This window comes from Camelus bactrianus, chromosome 18 (genome assembly GCF_048773025.1).
Source record: "Camelus bactrianus isolate YW-2024 breed Bactrian camel chromosome 18, ASM4877302v1, whole genome shotgun sequence".
NCBI lineage: Eukaryota > Metazoa > Chordata > Mammalia > Artiodactyla > Camelidae > Camelus > Camelus bactrianus.
In genome coordinates this window covers 15522967-15535517 of record NC_133556.1, presented here as the reverse complement: position 1 = coordinate 15535517, position 12551 = coordinate 15522967, and the positions used below count along the sequence as shown (strand labels likewise).

The following is a 12551-nucleotide window of genomic DNA, read 5'->3' as shown; positions in this document are numbered from 1 at the left end:
GTGCTGGCTCCTACCTGCCTAACAAGGAAGAAAATGGGCCTAGAGGTGGGGATTGGAGCCCAAAGGGACTTGTGGGCAGAGGGAGGGGGCTTGCTGGAGGAGAGGGCCAGTTCAAGAGAAGATGGGAATGAGAAGGGCAGGCCACCAGAAGTTTTGGGAGGGACCAACTTCTCCACAGCATCAGTACCTCCCTGGTACCTGATAAATGAATGAGAAGAAGGAAGAAAGGGCATCCTTCCTCCCAGCAAGGGGAGCCAGTGCTTGCAGAACCCCAGGCAGGCCAGAATGATGGCTTGGCTTCTCCACACAGCTGGGAGGTCTCTGCTGTCAGATGGTGGGGGTTGGGGGGATGGGAGGGGCGGGGTAGGGTGGGGTGGATGCTGTGGCGGCGCTGGATCTGGCTCACCAAAGCCTACCAATTGTGATCTGGGGCTTTGGAAACAGCCAGACCTAGGTTTGAGTCCCAGCTCCATCCCTCAGTACCTCTGTGACCTGGAGTAAGTCACTTAACTTTTCTGAACCTTCAGTTTCCTTATCTCTGATATGGAAATAAGAATGCCTATCTCAGGTTGAGGTTTTATTCGACATGTTTTTACTGAGCACTGTCCTAGGTCCTGGGTTTTCAGTGGTGCACACACAGAGCCAGTGCCATTACAAGGGGAGAGAGCTTAGCAGTGGCTCACGATAAATAGAAGCTATTATGTTTTACTTTAAGCATCGCTGGTAATAATTGTCTCGTTATCACCCAGAACACCTGGTGTAGCTTCTGGCCTATACGAAACCTTCAATAAATGACAGTTCTTCTGATGAGTCTACTCCCCCCTTTCACAGATAGGGGAACTGAGGTGCCAAGCCGGGTGAGCATCTCTAGGGTCACCCAGGGAGTCATTTACAAGCAGAGGGAAGAAAGCCATGAAGACAGGGGAATAAATAATTCTTCAAGGAGGGGGATCGTCCCCCCATCACAGCCCCTTCCTCACACACTGCTCCCTTCCCTGCCCTGGGGTGCACCCCAGCTCTGAGGGGCCGGGGAAAGGGGAAGCTGGAAGGAGCCCCAACCCCACCTCCTGGCTCACAGGTGCCACCGCCTCCACTCCCAGCCCTGGCACTCGGCCAAAGGGACTTTTTACGACAGCTCAAATGAGAGCTCTGAGTAAACTTGGAACTTCTGAAACAACCTGAGAATATTCCCCGGGGTGTGGGCAGAGGCCCCTCTGAGGGCCCCCGGATGGTCAGGACACCTGCAAAAGGGCCCTAGACTGCTGGTCCTCACAGACCCCACTTAAATTGTCTTGAGGGAGGTGTGGCAAGTGCACATTACTCACAAACCTCCAGTGTACCTGGTGCCTGCCTCACTCCTTCAGCCAGGCCAGGGCCCCTGCCCCTAGCCTACAGATGAGGAAACTGAGACTCAGAGAAGAAAATAGATGTGCCTGAGGTCCCACTAAGAGTGGCAGAGCCTCCTTCCTGATCCAGGGCCACCAGGCTGCTTCTTCCCCAGTCCGAGAGCCCTGCTTAGGTAAGAATTCTCCGTGTGACCCTGGGCAACCCACTGTCCCTCTGTGAAAATTTGCTACTAATCTGATGACCACAGTCATGATCACTTGGGTAGGGGGAAGTTCCTGGGACAGAGACAAAGTTGATGGAGAAACCAAGGCCTCTTGGGGGCTGCCTCAGGGCCTGCTCCTTGTTTGACTGGAAACAGCAATTTGTAGCCTCTTCCATTCATTCAGTCTTCTTCTTCAGCTACTTGTTAAGCATTTATTGTATTCTGAGTCCTATTCTATGCATTAGGGATGCCCTAGTGAACCAAATAGGTAAATTTCCCACCCTTTCGGAGCTTATGCTTCAGGTTGGAGACAGGTCATAAACACAAAAACAGAAACATTTACTAAGCAAATCTTAATATTACAATTGCCAAGAAGGGGGCAAGCAGGGGTATGTGACCTGGAGAACCTCAGGGGACACCCATTTCAGACAGAGTGGATTGCCTCCTTGAGGAGGCAACATTGTAGCTGAAATGGCAGGATAAGAAAGCAAGGAAGCATGGAGGGTGGGAGGAGTGTTCTAGGCAGACAGAATGGCATGTGCAAAGGTCCTGAGGTGGGGAAAAGAAGTCGGGGCTTTGGAGCTCTTATCCTTATCAAGTATGTAAAGATCCTCAATGCACTGAGTTTAAGAAAGGAATCAAAAAGAGGAAGATTTAAGTTTGGAGTGTATGGTCTACATGGATTTCAATATTGAGAGTAAGCTTCAAGATCCGTCATGATTGAAAGCATTTTCTTGCATTTAGTCACTCATGTAACCAGTGCTTTGAGCACCTACTGTGTGTCAGGCACTGATTAGCCACTGCCATTCAGCAGTAACCAAGAAGCACATGGTTCCCATCTAGAAATTGCCAAGACTGTTGCTAAAAAACATTGTGAGCTGTGTGCTCTGGTGGAAGGAGGGACCCCAGAGGAAGGAGTGACTCATATGCCTTCCTTGGAGAGGTCAAAGAATTACAAAGGAGATGACATTTAAACTGGATTTTGAAGGCTGAGTAGGAGGGCTGATCATCAGTCAGGGAGAGTGGAAGGTTCTGGTGGTTGAAACTGCACGTGTGAAGGCGTGGAAGCCAGATGAATGGGGATGTTGTGACGCCGTTGGGGATCAGAGCACCTGGACTCCGGGGTGAAGACTAGGGGGCAGAGGGAATGTCAGGGAGCAGATCCGGACATGCTTTGAATGCTGGGCTAAGGAATTGGGGGTTTTCTCTGATGGGCAATGGGGAGCCACAGAAAGAGAGTTGGAGGGGCCACAGCTGGAGGCAGGGAGGTCAGGGAGGAGGCCAGGAGGAGAGCAGGTGGGCAGAAGTCCTTGGAGACCAGGGATAAACTAGGAGCCCTTTCTTCTGTGTTCCCTCTTGGGAAGTCCCTCAGTCTTGACACTTCCCCTTCTGGTGACCTGTGGGCTCTTGTTTCTGGCATTTCTGGGGAGTCCCTCTTCACTCTCTTGGTCCTCGTGGGAAACGGGCCATTGTACTTTTACCACACCCCTCGCCTTTCACTTTCAAGCCCCAATCCCCACCTGGGTCACATCGGACAGGATGACCGGCTTGAGCTGAACAAATCTCATTCCTGAATCATCAGTGTGGGAAAGGAGATACAGGAAAACCAAGAACTTGGGTTCATTCCAGTTTGAGGAGTTTGTAAATAACGCTGCGGTGAGCGCCCCAGCACACGTGTTTCTGCTTGCATACATGGGTACGCACTGTTCTTTGGTGCTTAACCTGCAGGTGGAATTGTTGGGCCTCCTGATCAGCAAAAGTTTTCCCCAGGGGTTGCTCCAACTCACACTCCTGCCAGAAAACTGAGCAGGGATTGAGAGTTCTGATTCCTTCGTCTCCTTTTTTAGCACTGGAATTGTCAGCGTTTTCCACTTTAGCCATTCTGGGTTGATGAGTATGAGTAGTGCTGTCATATTGGGATATGAATTTGCATTTCTTTGACAAGTAATGATTTTGAGCACCTTTTAATATGCTTCTTGGCCATTTGGATGCCTTTTGTGACGTGTCTGCTTAAGATTTTGTCCATTTAAAAAAAAATTGAATTCTGTGTTTTTATAATTGTTTTGTAGGAGCTCTTTATCTTGGACACACACACACACACACACATATATATATATATATATATAAACATATCATTATATACATAATTTTACATATTATATGTAACTATGTAAAAATACAATATATAATTATATAAAAAACTATATATAGATATAATCTCCCATTTCAGTTTCTTTTCTATTCTCTTTTTTTTCTCAATTTCCGTTTTGTTAGTGTCTTTTATAATTGAAAAATTTTCTAAATTCAAAAGATACTTCCACTGGAGGGAAAAATAGAATCATAAGATGACCTATTGTCCCTTTTATACTGAGACCAATAAGAAATATCCCAATTTAATTAAGATAATATACTCCATCAACCAAGATATCTCCATCAACTTTTGGCAATTTATCGGACACCTCAGTATATTAATCAGTTATTGCCTGGTGCATATTTTTACAGATTTTAGACTTATGCATAAGATAATTGTGCAAGTATTTATTTTCCTCTTGATAAGCAATCTGGGAAGATACCAGGACATAAGAAGCATGATTTTTTACCATACATTCTACTTTTCTATACTTAAAAAAATTTTTTAATAAGGAAAATAGTACATAAATTTTGCAGTGTGGCTTATAATTTCTTAAAATGAAACAAAGTTTCAAGGTCAAAATTAGCATTTGAATGTTGACATTGAATCACATGTCAGTTGATTTCTACAAAGTTCCTTAATATAACATTTCTATTTTTTTAAACCAGAGTCATACATTGCTATTTAAGATTAATTTCTTCTCTATAATTGATAGTTTATTTTATGACTTTGAATTCTCCCTAGTTTCAAAGATGGTGATATAAAGTTCCAAGTGAGTATTTTTAAAAACTGTGTTATTATCATTAAAGAAGATGCAGTGTATTCAAGTGTCAGCATATTTTAGTTTCTATGACATTACTGTCTTTATAAAATTGCTGAAAGCATGTGTTTGGATATTTTTGACATACTTCTTGAACAAAAAGACATAGACAAAGCTAGAAAAAATGCAATATTCAGTGTTGGTGTAACATTGTAATTTATGGAGTAATAGTCTGTTCATGAAATTTAACTACTCTGAGCAAGACCCTCAGGGCTTATGCATTGCAAGCACATACATTAAAAAAATATTTTTTTGCTTCCTTTTTGTTGTTGTTTTTGCTCAGTAATGCACCATATATTTTTTTCTTTTTACCTCTTGACCCCCTTCACATATTCCTCCCACTCCCACACTTCTTCTGGCAACCATCAACCAGTTCTCTGTATCCAGGAACTTAATATTTTTTTAGATTCCTCTTATAAGAGAGATCACACAGTGTTTGTCATTCTCTGTCTGACTTATTTCACTTAGCATAATACTCTTGAAGTCTATCCATGTTGTCACAAATGGCAAGAGTTCATTATGTTTTATGGATGAATATTATTCTGCTGTATATATACACCACGTCATCTTCATCCATTCATCTATTAAAGGACACTTAGGTTATTTCCATGTCTTGGTTATTGTAAATAATGCTGTAATGATCATGGCAATGCAGATATCTTTTCAAGACAGTGATTTCATTCCCATCAAGTAAATACCCAGAAGTGGAATTACTGGATCATATGGTAGTTCTATTTTTAATTTTTTGAGGAACCTCCATACTGTTTTCCATAGTGGCTGCACCAAATACATTCCAACCAACAGTGCACAAGTGTTCCCTTTCTTCATATCCTCACCAACGTTTGTTATCTCTTGTCTTTTTGATAATAGCTATTCTGATATGTGTGAGGTGAAATCTCATTGTGATTTTGATTTGCAATTCCATGATGATTAATGATGTTGAGCACTTTTTCATATACCTGTTGGCCATCTGTACGTTCTCCTTGGAAAAATCTCTATTTAGATCTTCTGCTCATTTTACAATTAGATTGTGTGACTTCTTTATGTATTTTGTGTATTAGTCCCTTATCAAATATATGATTTGCAAATATTTCCTCCCACTCAGTAGGTTGCCTTTTCATTTTGTTGATGGTTTCCTTCAACTCGAAGGATGCTGTTTAGTATGATGTAATTTTACTTTTCTATCTTTGCTTTTGTTGCTTTTGCAATCTAGTTATATGTTTTCTGTTTCTTTGTAATTCAGTCTTGGTAGGTTGTATGTTTCTAGGAATTTATCCATTTCTTCTACATTATCGAGTTTGTTGGTGTATAGTTATTCATAGCTGTATCTTGTAATCCATTTTACTTCGGTGGCATCAGTTGTAATGTCTCATCTTTCTTTTCTGATTTTAGTTATTTGAATCTTCTCTCTTTTTTCTTAGTTTAGCTAAAGATTTGTCAACTTTGTTGATCTTTAGAAATACATTTTATTATATTGATAGTCTCATATTCAGTGGCTTTGTTTAACATTTACTGTCTAATGTTTATCTGTCAAAAATCTGGACTTTTCTAGATATTCAGTCTTACATCATTCCAATCCTTATAGCTTTCTATTTATACATTTATTTATTTTTCTTGCCTTATGGCATTGACTAGGACCTCTAGTAAAAGACATGCTTGTCTTTTTCCTGCCCTCAAGGATGAAGTGTTCAGTATTTGACATTAAGGATCATGTTAACTGTTATAGTGTGTGTGTGTGTGTGTCTGTGTGTGTGCACGCGCTCCTTATCAGATTAAGAAGATTCCTTTTATTTCTGGTTTTCTGAGGGTGTTTCAAAAATTATAAATGAGTGTTACAATTTATTAAATGTGTTTTCTGAACATATTAAATTATCATATATAAAATTTCTTCTCTATTCCATTAATGTGGTAAAATAGATTACTTGTTTTCAGATATAATACATACCCTTGTATTCTTGGAATAAACCTCATGTGATAATGATGTATTATTTACTTTTGTATGTATCATCAGATTTGATTTGTGAATATTTTGTTTAGAATTTTTGTATGCATATTTATGAGAGAGATTAAACTATAATTTTACTTTCTTTTCATGTAAAGTATTCATTTCAAGGTTATGTCTTTAATTCCAGTTTTTAGTTCATTTACATTTTTTAGTGGCTGAATATGCTATTAGATGCAGGTATTGGACCCTTTTTTATTGAAGTATAGTTGGTTTACAATGTGTTAACTTCTGGTGTATGATTCAAATATATATATATTCTTTTTCATTATAGGCCATTACAAGGTATTGAATATAGTTCCCTGTGCTATATAGTAGGACCTTGTTGTTTATCTATTTTATATATATAATACTTGGTATCTGCAAATCCCAAACTCCCAATTTATTCCTTCCCACCCCTTTTCCCCCTGGTAAACATAAGTTTTCAATATCTGTGAGTCTGTCTCTGTTTTGTAAATAAGTTCATTTATATCCCTTTTTTAAAAATTCCATATGGTATCATATGGTATTTTTCTTTCTCTTTCTGGCTTACTTCACTTAGTGTGATGATCTCCAGGTCCATGCATGTTGCTGCAAATGGCATTATTTTATTTTCTTTTATAGCTGAGTAGTATTCCATTGTGTGTGTGTGTGTGCATATATATATACACACACATTTAATAAAGTATTCATGTGTTTGGGGTTATGTCTACCATCTATTTGTTTTCCTTTTGTCCGATTTTTTAGATGAGTAAAGTTTTAAAAATTATTGCCATCTATTAGTTTGCTATACTTCCTTGTCTAATTCTTTTAGAGCTTATCTTAGAGATTACAACATGCATACTTGATTTTTTTGGAGTCTACCTTATATTAGTACTTTTATCGCTTCCCAGACAATACAGTGACCTTTAACTTTATTCACTCTTTCTTGTCTTTGAGGTATCATGGTGATTTATTTTAACTTTGCATATAATTTAAACTTCATAAGACATTATTATTTTCAGCAACTAATTTTTTATGTTTATAATACTCTCTATTGTTCTTCATATCTTCCTACAGTAGATTGCCTCCTATCTGGGATTGTTTTCCTTTTGCCCCCAGAATTCACTTTATTGTGTCTTTTGACGCAGTCTGCAAGTGACAGATTCTCTCAGCACTTTTTGGGTGGATGTCTGAAAAAAATCTTTATTTTGCCTTCACTAAAAAAAATTGTAATTAAGATCTAATTCACATTCCATAAAATTCACTCTTTTAAAGTGCACAATTAAGTAGTTTTTAATATATTCATAAAGTTATGCAATGAGCAATACTATGTAACCACAGAACATTTTCATTACTCCCCCCTCCAAAAAAAAATCCTATACCTATTAGCAATCACTCTCCAGTCCCCCTCCCTCCAAAGCTCCAGCCCCTGACAGCCACTAATCTACTTTCTGTCTCTATGGATTTGCCTATTCTGGACATTCCATATACATGAAATCATACAATATGTGGCTTTTGTGTCTGACTTCTTTACTTTAGATAAATGTTCAAGGTTCTTCCATGTTGTAACATGTATCAGTCCTTGATTCATATTATGGCTGAATAATATTCCATTATGTGGATAGCCTACCTTTTTTTTTTGTCCATTCATCAATTGATGAACATTTTGGTTGCTTCCAGTTTAGGGCTTTTATGAAAAATGCTGCTATGAACATTGGTGGACGTTGGTTTTCAGTTCTTTTCATTATATACCTAAGAGTCAAATTGCTTGGTCATGTGATAACACTATATTAACTTTTTGAGAAACTGTAAAATTGTTTCCATAGTGGCTGCACCATTTTACCACTCTCATCAGCAATGTATAAGGGTTCAACCTTTATATCCTCTTCTACATTTTTTTATTTTCCATTTTGAAAAATAGCCATCTAGTGGGTGTGAAGTAGTAACACACTGTAGCCTTTATTTGCATTTCCCAAATGACTAATGGTGATGAGCTTCTTCTCATGTGTTTATCGGTCATTAGTATATCTCCTTGGAGAAGTCATTATTCAAATCTTTACACACTCTAAAATTGAGTTGTCTTTTAGATGTTGAATTGTAAGTGTTCTTTATATATGGTGAACAGTAGACCTCTAACAAATATATGGTTTGCAAATATTTTTCCCATTCTATATATTGTCTTTTCACTTTTTCTTGGTAGTGTCTTTTGAAGCACCAAATTTTAAAATTTGAAACAGTTCAGTGTTTCTATTTTCTTTGGTTTCTGTGCTTTTGGTGTCCCATCTAAGAAACTATTATCTAATACAATGTTCCAAAGATTTACACCTATATTTTATTTTAAGAGTTTAATAGTTCTACCTCTTCATACTAGGTCTTTGATCCATAATGAGTTGATTTTTATATATGGTGTGAGATAGAAGTCCAATTTCGTTCTGTTACATGTGGATATCCAGTTGTCCCAGCACCATTTATTTTAAAGACTATTCTTTTCCACCAATGAATTGTCTTGGCACTCTTGTCAAACATCAATTGAACATAAATATATGACCTTCTTCTTGCACTCTCAATTTGATTCCATTGATCTATATGTCTATATATAAGCCAGTACCACACTGTGTAGATGAATGTAGCTTTGTAATAAGTTTTGCAACTGAGAAGTCTAAGTCTTCTAACTTTGTTCTTCTTTTTCAGGATTATTTTGTTTCTTCTGGCCACTTACATCTCGATGTGAATTTTAGGATCAACTTGTCAATTTCTGTAAAAGAGCCAGCTGGGATTTTGATAGGGATTATTTTAAATCTGTATACCATTTTGGGGAGTTATCTTGACAATATTAAGCCTTCCAATTCATGAACGTGGGATAGCCTTCCACTTATTTAGCTCTTCTATTATTATTTCAATAATATTTTATATTTTTTACTGTACCAATCTAGCACTCCTTTTGTTAAATTCCTGTTTTATTCTTTCTGATATTATTATAAATGAGTTTACTTTTTACAGTTCATTTTGTTCATCCCTGGTATACTAAAAACAGTTGATTTTGGGGGCAGGGTATAGCTTAAGTGGTAGAGCGCATGCTTAGCATGCAAGCAGTCCTGGGTTCAATCCCTAATACCTCCTCCAAAAATAAAATAAACCTAATCCCGCCTGCCACCAAAATAATTAAATAACACAAAAATAAAAAGTATATTTAAAAAAAGGTGAGAAATTATTGAAAAAATAAATAAATAAAATAAAATACAGCTGACTTTGTACATTGATTTTGTATCCTGCAATCTTGCTAAATTTAATCCTAATACTTTTTGTTTGGTTGTTCATCCTAGTATATTAAAATACAATTGAATTTGTATATTGATCTTGTAGCCTGCAGTCTCGCTAATTAGTCCTAATAGTTTTCATTTGGTTGTTTGTTTGCTTTGTTTCATTCTATTTTCTTGGTTTGGATTCTTTAGGATATTGTATATACAAGATCATATCATCTGCAAACAGAAATGCTTTACTTCTTTCTTTCCAATCTGGATATCATTTCTTTCTTTTTCTTGCCTAACTGCTTTGGCTAGAACCTTCAGTACAGTGAGAGTGGACATCCTTGTCTTGTTTCTGATCATTAGAGGGAAAGCTTTAAGTTTTTCACCATTAAGTGTGATGTCAACTGTGGGATTTTAGTAAATTCTTTTATCATATTGAGCTTGCTTTCTTTTTCTGATGGATATTTTTGCTGGAAATAACATTCAAAGTTGGCTTTTAAGTATATTTTTGTCTTTAATTTTTAAAATAGTTTTTCTAGAATATGCCTAGATGTGATTTTCTTTGTATTTGTTTTTTGGGGGTCAGGGTGAGGTGTGGCTGTAGACTTCTTGAATCTGTTCCAATGATAGTTTTGAAAAACTTTTAAGCAGTATTTCTATTATTGATTCTGAGTTGTTCTCTCTCCTCTTTTCTTAACTCCAAATACATGTGTGTTAGACCTTTCCACAGTGTCTCATATGTCTCTTTTGTATTTGTCTCTGTATTTTAAACATTTTTCTCTGCATGCTTCAATTTGATAATTTTCTACCAGTCTTCCAGTTTACCAATCCCCTTTTCTGACTTTCTAATCTATAGTTAAATTAATCTATTAAGTACTTATAGATTTCAAATATTGTATTTTTCGGCTCTAGAGTTTCTACTTTTAAATAGATTCTGTATTTCTGGTGGATTCTTGAACAGACTAATCATAGTATTCTAAATCCTGTCTCATAAGGCCATTTTCTGAATCACTTATGGGTCTGTTTCTGGGTTTGTTTTTTGACTCTGGGCATTTGGTCATTTGGCACTGTTTTCTGGTTTGTCTTGTTAATTTAACTGAATGCTGAACATTGTGTATGAAAAATATAGAGGCTTTAGATGCAACGTATAAGCAAACATATAGCATATAGGCAGATCATTCTGATGCAGTGAAAGCTGAACTATTTCTAATTTTTTCTTATTCCCAAGGCATAGCCTTTCCTGAATAACTGGGTATGTACCAGGACCCTTTTTTTTTTTTTTTCTGGCCAGGCTTTAAACTCCAGTTTTTTCCTGAGTATTGTGAAACTGACAAAAATCTCTTCTTAGGTTTCAGCCTATTACCAGATGCTTTCTGCTAGGTTTCTTGGAACATAACTCATTTGCAATGACTTGGCAAATTACTTGAAGGGAAATTGCATGCAGAATTTCAACACATTTTCTTTTTCTCTGACACCCTGGCCTCTCAAATAGTATCTAACTTGATTGCTTTCTCGTGCTTTCTAATATTTTTTTTTCTCCTCCTTAGTAGTTGTTCTTAGTAAGAGGGTTAGCAGGATACCAGCTACTCCATCATAGCCAGAAGTGAAAGTCCCCCTTTCGTATTTTATTTTATAGACTTAAGATTCACTTGCATTTAAAATGTTATGAAATAGTTCAGACATACAAAAAGGTATAAAGAAAAATATAAATAACACCCATGGTAGCTTCACTCAGTTTTACCAAACTGTTGAGACCCTGAAGACCCCCTTCTTACCACATCTCCCCGCCTTGGCTACATTATTCAGAGTTTGGTATTTCTCACCCCCTTGGATTTCTCTACATATTCAGGACACACGTATATTCACCCAAACAAAATCTAGAGTTGCTTTACAGGTTGCTAAGTGTGACTTGGTGTTATGACGCCTGTTTTCTTTTCTGACTTGCTTTTCTTTTGCTCCACTGTTTGTTTATAAGAGCCACTTGCTTTGTTGTGTGAAGCTATGATTCATTTTCACATTGAGTGATTACACCGCAGTTTATTTTTCCGTTCTCTTGCTGATGGATATTTAGGTTGTTTCCAGTTTTTCATTAAAATCAACGCTGCTATAAACATTTCTGCCTATGCTTCTCGGACTCGTGTGCCAGAGCGTCATTAGTAGTCTGCCGTGCAGTGAGATTGCTGGTGTTTAAGGCAAACGCTTGTTCACTCATTAGACCAGCCCAGACTCTTTTCCAGACCAGCTGGATTAATTTACATTTCCACTGGCTGTGGATGAGAGTTCCCATTAGTAGTTGCCATGGCCTCAGCCCCATGCGATGTTGTCAGATGTTTAGTTTTTGCTAATCTGATGAAATTAAAATAGCATGGCGTTGTGGTTTTAATTTGCATTTCTCTATTGACTGAAGTTAAGCACTTTGTATTCTCCATAGCCCCTGCTTCCACCTGATTTCCTACCACCAATCTTCTCCACTTCCCCAGAATCTCATGAAATTCGGCCAGCTTTTAGTCTAAATGACCACAACCTCAGAATTCATTTCTTGGCACCAGAGCCTGGTGGGTAAGCACCTCTCCAGGGCTCTATCCCATCCAGGATTGTACCGGAGTGCTTCCCATACAGTGATGCATTTTGTGCTGACAATAGTCATGACCCCTGTTTCTCAGATGAGAAAACAGAGAATCAGAGAGGTCAGGAACTTGCCCCAGGGCACACAGCTGGCACCTGGCAGACTCCATACCAGGTACTCTTCGCTCCTTGGTAGGAGGCTGCAGAGATGAGGTGCTGCTGCGGGAGCAACCTAAGCAGGGAGGTTCTCAGGGCAACCTCTGGCCTTCGCTCAG

The 12551-nt window shown here is 38.1% G+C and overlaps 1 protein-coding gene across 3 annotated transcripts in view; it reads left to right on the top strand.

Moving 5' to 3' along the window:
• IL21R (interleukin 21 receptor) overlaps nt 1-12551 on the top strand; it is a 50785-nt gene that overhangs the window by 22512 nt on the left and 15722 nt on the right. The gene's annotated exons all lie outside the window — the stretch shown is intronic.